The sequence below is a fragment of the Sus scrofa genome, chromosome 9 (genome assembly GCF_000003025.6).
Source record: "Sus scrofa isolate TJ Tabasco breed Duroc chromosome 9, Sscrofa11.1, whole genome shotgun sequence".
NCBI classification, from domain to species: Eukaryota; Metazoa; Chordata; class Mammalia; order Artiodactyla; family Suidae; genus Sus; species Sus scrofa.
The window spans coordinates 103,993,424-104,011,699 of NC_010451.4; the positions used below are offsets into that span (position 1 = coordinate 103,993,424).

The following is an 18,276-nucleotide window of genomic DNA, read 5'->3' on the forward strand; positions in this document are numbered from 1 at the left end:
TGGAAGAATTATGGGAATTGTGGGGAAAACACACATAACCCTATGGAAATAAAACTGAAAATCTAGGAGTAAGTGGTAATTTTCCAGAAAAATATAAATTACCAAAGTTAGCCTAAACAAAGAAAGAAAATCTAGGAGTTCCCGTCATGGCACAGAGGAAACAAATCTGACTGGGAACGATGTGGTTGCAGGTTCAATCCCTGGCCTTGCTCAGTGAGTTAAGGATCTGGCGTTGCCATGAGCTGTGGTGTAGGTCGCAGGCATGGCTCAGATCCTGTGTTGCTGTGGCTGTTGTGTAGGCTGGCAGCTACAGCTCTGATGTGACCCCTAGCTTGGGAACCTCCATGTGCCACAGGTGCAGCCCTAAAAAGACAAAAGACAAAAAAAATGAAGAAAGAAAATCTGAACAGAGCTATAATCGTATGAGATAACTAGAGATATATCTTCAAGAAAAGCTACTGGCCCAGGTAGTTATATAGATATATTTAGTCTTATAAAACTAATGATTCATGTCACTTAATGTACTCTAGCTCATAGAAAAATGAATTAATATCCATTTTATGTTTGATAATAATCCCTTATTAAGCACAAACAAGAAACTTATAAATCACTTTTGCTTATGAACAAAATTCTTATAGATCCAAAATTATAAGTAAAATATTTTAATCTAATCTAGCATTGAGTATAAAGAGCAACAATTTGAGTTTATTCTAGTATGCAAGGATAGTTCAATAATAACCTTTCAAGATTATCCATTAAACTGACAAATTGAGTATAAAATAAATATCGTTATGAATGTAAAAGTAGTATACTAAAATGAGATTTATCCAAACTCACCATACAATCCTAATTTTAAAAACCTTCAAATAAAAAAGAAGTGGAAGGAAAATATGGTAGATACTGTTTGCTACAAACCAAACACCAGTATCAAACTAAACAGTAAAATGCTAAAGCTATTTCTATTAAAATCAGAGATAATCCATAATGTCCACATTAACATTACTGTTCAACATCATTTTACAGCTAATACACTAGATAAGAAAAAATAGTTCATATAAATATTGACCAATTTTTAAATTATCCTCATTTGAAGTACATGATTATAAACATGGAAACTCCAAGGAAATGGTTTAATAAGTTAATGATATAAAAAAGAATAGATTTAAGATAATATACAAAAATACTTATAAACAGTGGAATAATATAGTATAAAATAATGGATTCATATAGAAATATCATTCATGACAGCAATAATTATGACAAAAGATACATGAAGAAAAATATAAAATTTACTGAAGAACATATATCAAAACCTAAACAAAGTGAATGATATACCCTGATCCTGAGAGGAGTTTGAACATCATAAAATGTTACATTTCCAAAATTAATATGCAAATTTAATTCAATTCACATATACATATTATAGAGCTGAATAAAAATTTAAAGGTCAATTGAAAGACTCTGAATTGCCAGAAAGACTCTGAAAAAGAGAAGTGTGATATGGGACTTGCCTTGTCAGATATTAAATGAAATATAATGCTACTATAATAAAATTGAGAGTAAAAGAAAAATGACCAAATATAGATAAATGATAAATGTCAAAAGTAGCATTCCTTTCTAGGAGAAAGTAGAGCTTATTTAATATGTAGTGTAGGAATTCCCATCGTGGCTCAGTGGTTAAGGAATCCGACTAGGAACTATGAGGTTGTGGGTTCAATCCCTGGCCTTGCTCAGTGAGTTAAGGATCTGGCGTTGCCATGAGCTGTGGTGTAGGTCACAGACACGGCTCAGATCCTGCATTGCTGTGGCTCTGGCGTAGGGTGGCAGCTCCAGCTCTGATTCAACCCGTAGCCTGGGAATCTCCATATGCCATGGGAACAGTCCAAGAAATGGCAAAAAGACCAAAAAAAAAAAAAAAAAAAAAAAAAAGTACTGTAAATATAGTAGGCTAATTATCCAGGAAAAAATTCAATTATGAATTCTTTGTTTCACTCTATATACTAAATAAGTTACATATGGATTTAAGTTTAACTGAAAAAATCAGGCTATTAGTTTGCATAATCATGAAGCAGAGGAAATCTTCACAAGCAAGACAGGAAATTCAGGAACCATTAAGCAAACTAATAAACATAGATCCTATATAACAATTCAAAAGGTTTTTAGAACAAAATATATTAGATAAATATGCTAACAAATAAAAAGTACTCGCTTTCTGTGCACCAGGTGCTTTCTCATGTTCTACATTTATTCTTTCATTTATTCCTCATCCTATCTTATGAACTGAGTAATGTTATCTTCCCCATATTTCAGATGGTGAATTTATAGTCCAAGATAATATAATGGATAAATAATAAACCTAGACTTTGAACTCAAACAGTTTGGCTCCAGAAAATGAACACTATGTCAAATCACCTCTCTCATCACTGACTAGGAAAATATACTTGCAACATGTATTACCACCAATTATACCACCAATATACAACGAATTCTAGAAATTTAATTATAATAATATATAAGCAACTCAATAGAAACATTGACAAAAGATATGAATGGTTAATTCATAAAAGAGTAAACTCAATTGGCTAATACTCATTTTAAAATGTTCAACCTACTGGGCAAATACAAGTAAAAGCAGTAGACAAATTACAAAGAAGATAAAATCCAGTGCTGTCAAGGATGTGAAAGGACGGTAACACTCAGACATTGTTGATGGGAGTTAAAGGATGAATTGCTACACTTTTGAAATCTGACCATATCACTGAAAATGTAATATACACATACCCTTTTAATCACAGATTTCACTTTTGGTAATTCATATTATTGAAATACAACATGAGCATGTAAGACTACTATATACTTATTACAATATAGTAGTTGCAATTAGTTATGGTACATTCATGTTAAGCAGTATTGTGTAGCTGTTAAAAGGAAAAGTTTACATGTTACTCTTTAGGGGTGGGCATGTAATGTTATGTGAGAAGATAGTCACCAAACAATGGGTAGAGTATCCTTTTATTTTTCAAAATCAGACATTATATTTGCTTTTATCTGAGCACTGAGAAACGCTGTTAATATCAGTTTCCTCTAGGAGTGAAATAAAGGAGGCAGGTATAAGGGAAAAGACTATTATCTTTTAAATATATGGATTGTCCCATTTGAAAAAAAAAACTGGCAACTAAGTACTTACATATGCAAAGCAAATTTCTAGAAGATATCAAAGAGTGAAATTTGAATAGGGAAAGAAACTTTTCTCTTTGTAAACCTTTTGTACTATTTGAATTTGTTTTTTGAACAAGGAACATGCATTCATCTTTAAAAAATCTGATAAACTAATTCCAGTGATTGAAAGTAGCTTAATGTAACCCTTCAAGGAATACTTAAATTTTAATGGATGATTGAGAACTTTTTATGCAAGAAGCGTAAGTATTTCAAATAGGTCATCAGGGCCAATAAGAGAAAAGCTCATCAAAACATACCATACGGACCCATTAACTTGGTTTACCTACACACAACCCTTCTCAAATACTCTTGAACTTGAAGCTTTGCTATCAGTATTCCTAGGAAGCTGGGAGGGGCACATTTAGTATTAGACTAATAACCCATGAAATGTGCAGGAAAGAGGTTGGTAATATATACAACTATTAACTATATTCATTTCACCACCATTATATTGTTTTTTAATCAGGCTGATTCACAGATTGGAGAGAAACAGAAATCCCTTTGTACCAAAAGTATTTTTTGTTTCTGTGTCTCAATGAAACCTAAAACTCATAACTGCATTTTATGAGGACACTGTGAAAAGCCATTTGTAGCTATCTAACTTTATGTTACCAATAGTAGGTAGACCGTGATCACATAAAGAACAGATGGCAATACTGAAAGAATAAATACTCTGCTGTTGGGCAAGTCCAACAGGCAGAAATTATAATAATTAATAAAAGAAGTCAATTACTTTTATAAGTCATGCTATAATATCTGAACTGGTTGGGTGTGGGGAAGCACAAAGAAACACTTAAAAGTTATTTATTACCTGGAAGTCCTCAAGTTCAATCTTCCTCTTTACCTTGTCAATAAATCACACATCAAATAAATACCACTAAAAGAAAAAAAATAGTAAAATAAGAATTGAATGTCAAGTTGAGTAGAGAATTTTAATTGGAGAATAATGGTCCTTGTGGATATGGATGACACTTTAAGTAAAGTTATCACTTCCTTTCTCTCTCCCATCTCAGCCCCCAACACAAAGTGATAATTGCTTTAAAAGCAAAATGCTTCTGGATACACTGATAGGTATTTTTTCCCAAGAACTATAAGTAGGAAATTTCAACACCTGATGAATCGTTATTTCACATCTCACTTAACAAATTCTAATAGGTAGCTAAAAAATCTCACACAGGGTGTTCATTTATCTCAGCACAAAATGTTTAAAGTTGAAATCTGGCCCAGAAAATGGAGCAGAAAAATCAGGAAAGGGAAATTATATAACTGTCATCACAAATAGTATTCTGTCCTTCTGGACCCAAATCATAGCATTTTCACCATGAACACCTATATTTCTTTCTCAAGAAAATTAAGAAATCATCAAAAATTTAGAAATCTAAACAATATCTATATAGACATTGTACCTCATAAATGTGATCTTTGCGAAAGAGTTAAAAATGGAAAAAAAAAACTACATAAGCTTTTTTTTTTTTTTTTTTTTTTACAGAAAGGGAATAAACACTTGCAACATTCATACAACAGATAGAAGATAATTGTCAATTATATTACACTCCTATTCCTGAGAAAATATCTCACAGTCCAGGAAATGAGTTCTGAGATCCTTCCTGTATGTGGTAATACGTCCCAGTGAGCCTTTCTGTCTATTAAATGCCCTACTTTCACACAGTCTAAGAGTGGATATGCATTTTTATTGATTTTTATGTACTACACCTTCTGTTCCAGACAGACATAAGATAGCTTTAAAAGACATATAAAGTGCCATAAGACCTCATAAATTAAAAGTCTGAGCAAAGAAGAAAGGAAAATATGAATGGGCGCATAAATAGAACCAAAAAAAATAAGGCCAAAGAAAACATATTAAAATAACCTCCCTATTCACGGGACGCAGATTTGGTACTAAGCTCTCTAGCAGTGACTGAGAAAAGGAAGACATCAAATTCGAGCATGTTCTTGATTTAAAAAAGGAAAAATCCTGATGAAACTTCAGCATTGGCTTAAATTATTTTATTTGTAATAGTATTAAAAAATACAGTAGTAGGAAAGTAGATAGAACTCAGAATGCTTACTAGAATTTCAGACACACATCTCGATTCATTACACATAGTACTTTAACTAATTCTCATAGATTCTAATGAAGCAAATAATACTGTTAACCCCTTATTACAGATCTGAAACTGAGGAGAAAAGGGTTTTTTTTTCTCTTGCCCAAGACTATGTACCTACTAAGGGATAAAGTTAGATGTTACCTAATGTGTACTTAGATAACCAAGCTATGAATGCTATGGACTTATCATTTTTATATATTTATCTATATGAAGACAATTCAATTAGATATAAACAAAGCAACAAAAGCAAGCCACCTAACAACTTTATCTTTATGAGAAACAATATTGTTTGGAACTGAATTCTGTTTGCAACATTAATAAGGGAATGGAGTGCTAAGATGAAAGTTCATTTAAGTTTGGCATGCTACAAGTTGATGACTCAATTCTCTCTCCACTTTTCTCTAATTAGACTACTGAGAAACCTAGTTCACATGGCCTGTTGTGATGTCGTTTGGCCTTCCTTTGGTGAGAAGACATTCTCAATGTAGCAAGCACACCAGCATTTTTTCTCAATCCTGGCAACAATTCAAGAACTACCCCTTGGCATCAACTCTATTGGAAGCACAAACAGGAACTCAGGCGGTGAAACCATGGGGACAGTTTTCAATTACAAGATACAAATGATCCAAAATATGCTTATATTAATTTGTTTTCTAGCATGTCATTTAAATAAAAACAAAATTTTAAATATTCTTGTGAATATCTCTCCAGTCCACTTTTGGGAACCACCGTTTTTTTGGAGAAACATATTTGACTATGTTCCTAATTTTAAAAAGAAACAAATTGCTCAGGTATTACTAATCTTCATACTAGGACATTTATTTTTCATGCAAGGGGGGCAATATGGAATAAAATAATAACAGTTTTGGCACTTCTACCAAAAAAAGACAAAGATCTTCAAATTATAGTGATTTGATAAAAGAGGCAACTTGATAAAAATTAACTAAAATGCTCTGGTTTGATTTGAAGATTTTTTTTTTTTTTTTGGTTTGTTTTTTTAATGGCCACACCTGTGGCACATGGAAGTCCCCAAGCGAGGGGTCAAAACAGAGCTGCAGCTAAGGCCTACGCCACAACCACAACAGCACTGGATCCTTAACACACTGAGTGAGGCCAGAGATCAAACTCGCATCCTCACAGAAACAATGCTGGGTTCTTAACCCACTGAGCCACAATGGGAACTCCGAGGACATGTTTTTAAAAAGAGGGAAGCCAAGCTTTGGGGAAAGTTTATGGCAATGAACTCAAAGATGTCAAAACCTAAATTCAGCTATCCTATGTTGCTGGTTGAATATAGACCCATGGGCTTCAAAATCAAGAATCTCTTGTATATAAAGGTTAAAAAAAAAGTCTAATAATAAATTGAACATGACAAAGCACAGTATATATCTATTCAGAGATGGGCTGAGAAAATATTCCTTAGAAGTGTGCCATCCAAATGAAGATGTGATACATACATGCAGTGGAATACTACTAAGCCATAAGAAAGAATGAAATAATGCCATTTGCAGCAAAATGGTTGGACCTAGAAATGATCATACTAAGTGAAGTAAGTCAAGAAGAGAAAGCTAAATACCATATGATATCACATATGTGGAATCTAAACTATGATACAAATGAACCTATCTATACAACAGAAACAGACTGACGGACATAGAGAACAGATTATGGTTGCCAAGAAGGAGGAGGTTGGGGGAGGGATGGCGTACGAGGTTGGGGTTAGCAGATGTAAGCAATTATACACAGAATGGATAAACAACAAGGTCCTACTGTGTATCACAGGAACTATATTCAATATCCTATGATAAACCATAATAGAAAGGAATATCTTAAATAGGAATGAATAGATACATATAACTTTGCCATACAGCAGAAATTAACACAACATTGTAAATCAACTATACTTCAATTTAAAAAAAAAGAAGCACGCCATCCAAGACTGTATATTTGTCTAATGTCCTTAAGTTTGGAAATCAATGAAACCTTAAAGATTCATTATTATTTCACTTGTTTCCATTTTCAGTACTGTTAACAGTTAAGATGCTTTCAAGTTGACTTAAACAATTATAAAATGTATTACCTCAAGTCCAGCATAAAAAGGGCTTGAGGGTTAACTGATTTAGCAGCTCAAAGAAGTGCAGGCCCTGTATTCTTTCCATCTCATTGCTTTGCCTTCCAGAGTGTGTACCTCTTACAAAGGGTTTCCCAGGGATCAGAACATGGGTGTCAGTAGTACTAAGGGTGCATGACTCCTCATTTATATCCAGCAGAGAGCAAATGAGAGTTTCTCCCCCAATTATGCATTAAAAATTCCTTCCTTTCAGTCCGATCTGGACCAACATAGGGTCCATTACCAAAAGCAAGCCATGGGCTGACTGCTTAAGCCAGGTTATACTTAACCAATCCAGGTCAGAGACATGAGATCACTAAGATTGCTTTAGTCTGGTTAAAGTCCATCTCGTGGGTGGGCTGGGGTCATGTTCCCTTAAGTCACATGGGCTGCATTTTGTAGATGCCTCATAAAATCAGAGTCCCACTGCGCAGGGGGAAGTGGAACCACGATAAACTGGTAGGCAATCAACTGACTGATCTTTTTAGCAGTAAAACCTTTTCCTGAGATTGTCCAGGCAAAACATTTTGTACAGTGCCCTGATATATCTTGGTCAGGCTATAGGGGGCAGTAGTGGCTCAGTTCTCAATGAATTTCTATCATGTACTAAGGGACACCTCCAGAGAAGTGTTTTTCTTTAAGGGTCAAATATCACTTGCTATCAATATATCATAACTGGTATTATCAATTAAAATCACAGCTGCTTGGAGATGAATGCATAGGAATAATGACTTGTTCCTTTTATTAGTATCTCACTACAGGGCCTCTCTACACCGCTGACTTCACCTACAGAAAACTGTTAGTAAGAACCGTTTATGCATTTGATTAACATATTTTTCCTACCAATTATTTGCCAGCTATATATTACAAAATGAGTGAACAGGCAAAAGATACTTCTATGTACTTTTCCTATTCAAAGCAGTTAGAAAAATAAGCTAATAAACACACCAACTTCTGATTTAATCAGGGAGACCTCTTAGATGACTGGGACTCTGGAAGAGGAAGATAGAGAAGGAAGGTTTTCCAGATAAGCACGTTCAGTGGACAAAGAAAAAAGGGTACGGAGGGTGGTTACTGTTTGGGAAGATAGCAGTGGGTGGAAGGATAAAGGACGGGAACCGTGGGACTACCTCACTGATAACTCAGGTCAGTTTCTCAATTACTGGGTAATGAGAAACTTAATGAAAGAAACAAAAATAAAACTAACTTTGTTGATTGTCTAAAAGGTGCCAGACATTCTGTTAGGTGCTTAATATATTACAGCAAAGTTTTATTGTTATCCTCCTCTTTCTATGGGTGAGAATTCAAGATATTAAGTAAATTTAGATCACACGGCTAGTAACTGGCAGAAGAATTTTAAGCCAAACCTGTTTATTCCAAATCCTGCACTTTCCCACTGCCTGATGTTGTCTCTGAATCTTAGCATTCAGAATTACCACAGGCTTTTGGAGGAAGACCTGAGAGAGGCTGCCCCAATAATCTAAAAGAGGACGGCGGTGGCCAGCAGACAGGACTTGCATGAAGTTCTTGATGATGGAGATATAGATGAAATAATGTACAGGTTACTTGCACAATATATGAGGTTTAGGATTCTAAAATAACTCCAGGTTCCATGCTTGTTTTAATTGGTCAAATGATTCTACTTCCAACCAAAATACAGAAAACAAAATGTCAGGAGTTGATTGTCATTTCTGTCAAGGATAGTGATTGGGTCAGGTAACATTTGGAGCATATTTTTACATGTAGCCCTGTGGGTTCTATTCCCTTAGGAACAGAGCTAAACTTCAAATTAGTTAGTGGGTTGGTTAGTACCCAACCCACTTAGAATATGCTATAATTTGGAAAAAAAAATTGAGTTAAAGTTCCCTTTTTCTTTTATAGATTAATGGTATAAGAAAGATGTTTTAAAACCTAAATCATCTTAAAGTTTAGAGTCTAAACAGACTGAGTATTGGTTAAGGTCAATTGACAAAGAAAAAAAAAACTAGAGGGTGAATATTCACAAAACCATGTAGTACTCCACGAATTAGCAAGTTCTCCTTGTCAACTTTAAATGTATATTCAACTCACATTCTAAAGGGCTTTTTTGATTGCATAGGTTACAGCTGAAGTTGGTTTACAGGTTTGTTTTTCTCAATAGGGAATTTCAGGGCAGAGATTCTATTACTCTCCTTTTAAGAAAACTTCCTTAGTGACTTAATTTAAGAGGTGCATGGTAAATGCTTGGTGAAGGACAGCATGCTCGTTAAATGCAAATTTAACATTTTATAGTAGTACTATCAGAAAGGAAAGAGCTCCCAGCTCCTTTGATTTTTTTTGCTGCATGACTTCAAACAAGTACTTTAACATTCTGAGTGTTATCAATGATGCCTACTAACAGCATTGCTATGAAGACAAACAGCAATGAATGAAGAAACACCTTACACATATTATTTATTTTATTAAATAAAGTTACAACTGTGCAAATATTTTAGCATGCGGTCCTACACCTTAGTCATGTCAACCAGGCAAATTTTACTCTGAAGATTTGATGGCAAGTAAAAGACATATTCTATAGTCCAATTGTGCTATAAATTCAGGCTGGTAGCCCCCAGAAGATTCCTTCTTTCCACGGAAATGGAGTTTAATAATAATAAAACATGAAAAAGAGATCCAAAAAATGAATACATGCCTTCTAGAAGATCAGAGTTGTTTTTTCCCCTTTCTCTTATATGTTGACATTCCCTTGAGCAAAGACCATAACTATTTGATTTTTTCAGTACAGCCACTCTGTACAGCTCCAGTCAATGATCATATAACTCTCAAATGACTTAAGTTTTGGACTAAAGAAATGTCAATGTTAAGAGTATAAGGTATAAAAAAAGACTGCTTTGGGGGAAGAACTGGAGGACACAGAGAAAGAGAATGATGGAGGTGGCTGAAAACTATGGTTTCAATCTCAGCTTGGAGGTTTGGAAGGTAGGAGGGAATAGAAAACAATCAGAAAAGCTATAATTCTAGAGCATCCAGCAACAGTTCCTACATGAATTCTAAAAATGTGATCTCCTTGGAATTACCATTGTGGCTAAGCGGGTTAAGGATCTGACCTTGTCTCTGTAAGGATGAGAGTTTGATCCCTGGCCTCACTCAGTGGGTTAAGGATCAAGCATTGCTGCAAACTGCGATATAGGTCGCAGATGGGGCTCGGATCTGGTGTTGCTGGGGCTACGGCATAGGCCTTGGCTGCAGTTCTGATTTGACCCCTAGTCCAGGAACTTCCATACGCTGCAGGTGTGGCCATTAAAAAAAAAAAGAAAGAAAAAGAAAGTGATCTCCTCAGGCAAAAATGCTTCTTCAAACTCTCAGTTCCAATGAAAGAAAGTACTTCTTCAACATTGTCCGCAAGAGGTACTATGGTTCTGGGAAACCAGAAATAAATATAGAATTAACACTAAGGTCCATGATGTTTGCATACAGGTCTAGGCCACACTACAAAATCCCTGCCCATGACCTTGCCCTGAATCCTAACCAATGGAAACAGAACAAAATTTTTAAAGGGAGGACTGGGAATCAGAAATCTTTGGCTGCCGTGGTCCAGAAGTTGGCAGCTTTTCCACATTTACAAATAGGAAGTGGGCAACAAATTAAACTAGGCATTGAAACAATCAAGTTTAATTCAGGTAAAATAAAATGTTTCTCTAGAGATTTATTATTAAGCTTTAAAGGCTTTGCTGAGTGGCTCCCTCCTGTTCTCTGACTCCCTCCCCCCCCCACTCCTCCACCCCGCCCCACCCTGCCCCCATGGTTATTCTGCTCTCATTTCTTTGGGTAAGGAAATAAAATAGGCCAGCTATTCACAGCTCAAGTCCTGGAGTCCTACAATCATAGCACTGAATCTGGTGCATCTCCTTACTAGTTGAGGGGTGTTCAGGAAGTTATTCCACCTCTCCATGCCCCCATTTTCTCATATATAAATAGATATAAAAATAGTTCCTGCCTTCCAGAATTCTTGGGAGTGTTGCTGAGCTCAACATCTGACACGTCAAGATTTAATAAATGTGATCCATCCATATTAAACATATTCCATGTCAACAGAGGAAATCGAGGGGCTACTAGTTGAGGAATATATGCCTTGCCTCGAAATCATGCACCAGACTGTGGGGCACAAAATGAAGGTGTACGGTGCACCTTTCTCAGGAATAACTGGGTGGCTTGGGTCTGATATTGGAAGGGAACAGGAGAAAGAAACGACAGCCCCTGCATTTCCCGAGAACAGCAGAGAGGATGCAGTCTGCTTATTGCTGCACTTCTTTGAACAGATATTTGTCTGAGTAACAGATTAAGTTTAAAGTCTTTGCTTTTAACTTTTAGAGCTCTTGACAGACTGCTTCCAAGTGCTCTTTACAAACTCTGGGCCAGCGCTTGCCCTCAGGGAGGTTGAAGGGATGGAGCTTTGGACTTTGGGGCTTAGCAGAACATTAAAGGGATTGCACGCCTCTTTCCTTATGCAGCCCCCAGGCAGGGAGGATCATCTCTTATTTTTAAAAAGCTCTCATTTTTCAGGGCCCCTTGGTACCCAGATTCATTATATATCTGACTTTTATAGCTGTTATTTATTTATTTTGGTAGTCTACATTTATCTTTTTTATGTTTTCATTTAGCTCTCTCTTTTCAGGTACTGTTTTGTGGGAATGCACTTTGGGTTATAACCCAGCTAATATGCACTGATGACAAGAATGTCCACTGTGAGTTTTTGAAATTGATGGATTATAGATCAGTAGAACACATTTAAGTTTTTTAAAAGACTACTTTAAAAACTATTTTTAAAAGTCAAGGGTATTTCTTTGCAACATACACTTTAGTCATTTATTTGAACACATGTAATTTAAGACATACCAACATGTGCGATGTTTTTATATCCTTTTATCTGAGGCTCTCTGAATAAGTTTCTATTATGGTGAGCCCATGGGTCCAACTTATTATATCAAAAACAGAGTTTCCAAGAGGCTAACAGCATTATCCAGGTAAGGTCATTTAATTAGTTGGAGCCATTCTGAACTTGAAATCCAAAACCATTGTCCAGTGCAGGCTCCTGTATGTGCATCAAAATAACTGAAACTCTTCTCAGATGTGGACATTTTCCCATCCCCATGCTGTAAGAGTCTATTTCAGGAATGTGGGAAAGGGCCAAGAAATGTCCATTTTTATACCTCTTATTTTTAATAATCCTAAGGCTAGTCATTCATGGACCACACTTTAAAAAATTGTATCTTTAAATCCAATTGAGAGCTCTGAGACAATGATTCTCAAACTTTGGTTTCAGAAACCACCTAAATTTTTTTGAAAATATTGAAAATCCCCCAAAACTTTTGGTTTTGTAGGTCAAATCACGTGTTATACTAGAAATTTGAATGGAGACATTTTAATAATATTATATTTAAATTCATTTAAAAATACTAAATCCATTACACGTTAACAACATGTTAGTTATCAAAAATATATTTTTCAAGACAAAATAAAAATTAGTGGGAAGAGTGTAATAGTTTTATATTTTTGCAAGTCTCTATAATGACTGGCTTAATAGAAAGCAGCTAGATTCTTATCTGAGCTTGTGCATTCATTCTGCTATAAATGTTGCTTTGGGTTGAAGTATATGGAGAAATCTGGCCTCATACAGACACTTTGTTGGAAAAGGAAGGACTACTTCGGTAACCTCTTTATATAATTGTGGATATTCTTCTTCAATAGTACAACAAAACTGAACAAGTAGAAGTTTCAATCTCATGAAGGAGACAGGTATTGATATTATATTCAATTACGCTATAATGTGATGCATGTGTTCCTAAACATCACTGCTCTGTGCAAAACCATGCCATAAAACATAGGTTTTATGGGAAAGCATTGGGGTACAATACTCAAAAACTTTTCAGTGGTACATTTTTAAAAAGAGAGGAACCTAATAAATATGGTAGCACAGTTTTATAGATGTGAAATACTTAAGAAATACATAATTACAACCATAAATTCAGCTTTTTACCTTGAAAAAGCCCTGAAATTTGCTTGTGGGGTTGGGCACCTGAACTCCCAGCTAGCCACCCTGTATGTAGATAACTAAAGAAACACAGGAAAGGAGTGAGGGAAAGAATAAAGAGAGAAAAAGAATAGAGAACAGAGAGGAAAAATACAAAACAGGCTGAGAAGAGGAAAAATTAACAAGAGGGGAGGGTGTCCAACGGTGCAGCCAAGAGAGACTGCTTGGGTTACTATGACGTGATGGAAAGGAGGTTATCAGAAATCAGAGAGGATGTTAAAACACCAGATGTTGATGGCGTGGCTTCTTGTCCTCACCAGGTGTGTGCTAGTCTGTATATTCCATGGGGGCTCAGTTCAGCGGGGTTCAGTTTTATGCATTATCTAGTCTTTCTTGCATACACACTAGGGCACTGCACTCAACTGCTTGGTACATTATAAAAGGCATTTCAGCAGAACTGAGTACGTCTCCATCTTCTGTATGAGGAATCAAAGGCGCGGAAAGGTAAAGGAAACTGTTCAAGATTAGTCAACCCCAAAGAGGTAAAACCAGTCCTTGAACTTGGGCTATTAGCACCAAAGGCCACATTCCCACTCACTGTGTGGTGGTGCCCTCTTAAACTCAGGGAAGAAAGGACTGCACTTAGAGCCTATACTATTCAGTCCCCACAAGAGACCTCAAAGAGGGAAAGGAAACAAAGGAAGAAAGTGGCGCTGATAAATGGTTCAGAGAGAGAGAGAGAGAGAGCAAGAGATCATATATAACTTTGGCCACTATTCATCCACTGTACAGTGAGTATATTTATTCCCAATATTCTACTCAGAGACCAGTCCTGGGAAGTTAAGGTTTCCAAGTTTCACATTGCCAAATTTATTGTCAAAGACATTCTTATTCTCCTTTAGCCCACAACGACAACAAAAATTCTGTTGTGCTCCTTAAAACTTTATAAGAAGATAGGAAGGTCAAATATTTTCTCATCAGTATAGAGTATTTTTTAGCGTAGCTGAGGAAGAGGGCAGATATCCATCAATGCACCGGGGCTGTGATGTACTGAGAAGGGATGGGGGAGAGCCCTGATCTGTGGCATCTGCCAATTTTGTGGTGTCAATGCTCCCATCATGGCCAACTGCAAGCTGCTAAGATTTACAACGAACTTGGAAAAATCCTGAATATTTAATATTCGGCTCTTCCAAGCCAATAAGAGCAGGTTCTGGCATGAGCCTGGATATGCCCTGACTCCCAGTGTTAATGGAAATTAGGAGCAAGGCCATACTTCAAAACAATCAATAAGCCAACGGCTAGAGGTATAGCCAAGAGATTCAAAAAAGTAGGAATCTCAACTTCAATTTATAGACTAGTACACTGAAGCCCAGTAAGTTTATTTGATTTCCTACAACCACATAGTGTGAAGATTACATCTCTAGTGTCTGCTCCTATTCCAAGGAGTAGTCTAAAGCAGTAGTTTCTCAAGTGTTCATCTGCATTAGAATCACTTGGCAGACTTCTTAAATCACCGATCACTAATACCTTTGCCTAGAGTTTTTGATTCAATAAATCTGGGGTGGGGTTCCAGAAGATTCCCACTCTCATGCATATTATGTATAATCTCCCTTTGAATGTGGGTGAGACTAAGTATACAAAGGGATTTCAACCCTGTCATTAAGCTATGTTACAAGGCAAAGTGAAGCGATTTTGTAATTGTTGACTTTGAGTTTATGAGAAGGGATTTTATTCTAGGTGGGCCTGATCTTATCAGTGAGCCCATTTCAAGAGAGAGGAATGGAAAGAAGAGAACTGCCTTCCTCCAGGGAGAACTGGGGAAGCTTCTTGGAGGAGAGATTTGGTCTGGACCTCTAAGGTGAGGGAAGTCTCTAACGAGGGGCTCCCAAAGCAGAAAGAATATATTGAATGAAGGCCAGAAAGTATGACCGTGCAGAGGAATTTAGGAAAGAAAAGGCAGGCACAGGGAGTTCCCGTTGTGGCGCAGCGGAAATGAATCCGACTAGTATCCATGAAGATGAGGGTTTGATCCCTCTATCAGTGAGTGGGTCGGGGATCCAGCACTGTGGTGAGCTGGGAGGTAGGTCACTTGGATCTGGTGTGGCTATGGTATAGGCCAACAGCTGCACCTCTGATTTGACCCCTAGCCTGGGAATTCCCATATGACACAGATGCGGTCCTGAAAAAACAAAAAAACAAAACCAGCAGGCATGCACAATAGGTATAGAGGGAGACATATTCTGACACCCTAAATTTGAGGCTTAAGGCAGGGCTTGTTTCTGGAGAATCGTGGCCTAACAGTTAGGAGGAGGTCGGGGATAGTGTTAAGAATGTCAGAGCTAGACATACAGAAACAGTGGTCTCACAGGTGAAACAGTGAGTTGGTGAGATTACCAAATAAAAGAAGAAAAGGACTGAAGAAACTTGAAGAACCACATTAGAAGTCCAAGTCCTCTTTTCTCAGATGTAGATTAAAAACAGTATCAAAACAAGAATCATTGAGGAGTTCCCATCGTGGTTCAGCAGAAACGAATCTGATTAGCATCCGTGAGGACGCGGATTCAATCCCAGGCCTCACTCAGTGGGTTAAGGAAGGATCTGGTGTTGCTCTGAGCTGTGTGTAGGTCACAGACATGGCTCAGATCCTGCATTGCTATGTCTGTGGTGTAGGCCGGCAGCTGTAGTTCTGATTTGATCCCTAGCCTGGGAACCTCCATATACTGTGGGTATGGCCCTAAAAAGCAAAAAAAAAAAAAAAATCACTGAATCACTACAAAATAGTATAAATTCCACACCGATTTGCTCAAAGGAAGGAATTGAGACTACTTCCTACCTATGATGGGCTTTATTCATCATTGAATATCAATGCATTAAAACTTAAACTAAAATGTTCAGAGGATTACATTCTTATATCTGTGTTCCTTGGACAAAGAACATGAGCATCGCCTGAAAAAATCTTAGAAATCGAAATTCCTGGGACCCACTCCAGGCATAAAGTTTGCCAGCAACCTGTTTTAACAAGCCCTCAAAGATATTATGTACCACCCTAAAGTCTGAGGAGCAACACTGAGTTAAGAAAGGGATGATCATAATAGGTAGACAGAGAGACACTCAGTACTGGCTACAAAGAGTAAAAAGATTGCCTGACCCAAGGAATGCTGGCTATCAGATGATCAGAAAATAAATCAATTTAAACATAAGACTAAACATTAATTATGTTGATAAAATGTTCTCAGCACAGAGACAGAATAGTTGCATAAAAACGTGTTGGCTATTTGATAATCTACCATCAAAGCCAATGTTTAAATGAACATTAGAGAGCAATGATAATAATAAAAAAAAAACAAAGAGGGTGATTGAAAACCATTAGTTTACCCTTACTCTGTAGAAATCTGTAACTTGAAAGCCCCATCATTATCATAAGATGGCAAGAGTATACATAAGACACACCTCATAGATTGCAGTTATTTTCCAGCCTCATCCTCCAGCACATCCAGCTGAAATATAAAGCCCAGGAGACTCTGAAAACCAATTTGCCACACATAAACTTAGAATATGGCACCTTTAAATGGGTTATAAGGACTGGATTATCTCTTTTGTGAGTACTTCAATTACATAATTCATTTGTAGAACCTCTTTGAAAGTTCGCTATAGAGAAATGTAAAACCCCATCAGTCTTTCTCATATGTTGCTGCTGATTATTATCGTCATTAACATTTTGTATCAGAGAGTGTTTTGGGCTACAAGGGAGAGCAAACTCCAACCCAGAATAGCTTAAGCAGGAAGAAAACGTAACTAGGAGCACAGAGGTAGGGCAGCTCCAAGCTCAGCACCTTAGGGTTCCAGTCCCTCCTGCCCTCATTTGTACACTGGCTTCAGTCTCAGGCTGGCAGCAAGGTTGCTCCAGGTGTTCCTATTATCACATCCAGGCATGACAGTATCCAAAGGAAGAAGAGGGACCAGCTCTTTCTTGTAGCTTATTTTTAGGAGTTCCCCAGAAACTTCCCAGCAGACTTCCCCTCTTGTCTTACTGTCTATAATTGGATAACATGCCAATTGTGGGTCTTACTGACACAATTCCCATTAGATGGCTTCAGCAAATCTCTGGAGATTTATTCTATTAAGAAGAGAAGCTCTTGCCAGATTCATGGACCTTTAGCTTTCTAAGTTTGTCTGAGGTGTTTATCACATAAAGTTGGTACTTACTTTTTTATAAACTTTACATTTACACTTTGTATAAAACTATTGACTATTATTCCTCTTTCTACCACTAAAGGTATAGTCAGTTACAGTAGGGGTAAGTGTATAACCATGACTAGCTTAGATAACCTTATGAGGTGGAACAGATATTGGTCAAGTCAACCACTATTATCGCTACAAATGACCATCTCCACTAACATTTACTATGTATAATTTCTATTGTGCAAGGGACTATGCTAACTCTTTGCATGCATTATATCATTTAAAAATAAACCCAGAATGTATATACTTTTATTAATTTCATGCTATATATGAGGAAATATGGGCTGAGGTTGGTGAATCACACATTCAGTAGGTGCTGAGCTAAGACACAAACCTAAACACTACTCCAAAGCTCAACTCCAAAGACCACTCTACTATATGGAGAGAACACATCTAAAATTACTTTCAAAATTTAAATGTACTATTCAACATAAACCCTTGCACATTAACCCTTGGCAGGAAGGTAAATTGGTGCAGCCACTGTGGAAAACAGTGTGGAACTTTCTCAAAATACTAAAATAGAACTACCATATGATCCAGCAATTCTACCCTGGGTATATATCCAAAAAAAAAAAAAAAAAACACCC

At 36.7% G+C, this 18,276-nt stretch overlaps 1 long non-coding RNA gene across 1 annotated transcript in view; it reads right to left on the reverse strand.

Moving 5' to 3' along the window:
- Positions 1,931-18,276, reverse strand: part of LOC102161420 — a 49,291-nt gene continuing 32,945 nt past the window's right edge. The window contains exon 3 of the long non-coding RNA XR_002335902.1: positions 1,931-4,096. This is a non-coding gene — a long non-coding RNA (uncharacterized LOC102161420). The remainder of the gene's footprint in view (positions 4,097-18,276) is intronic.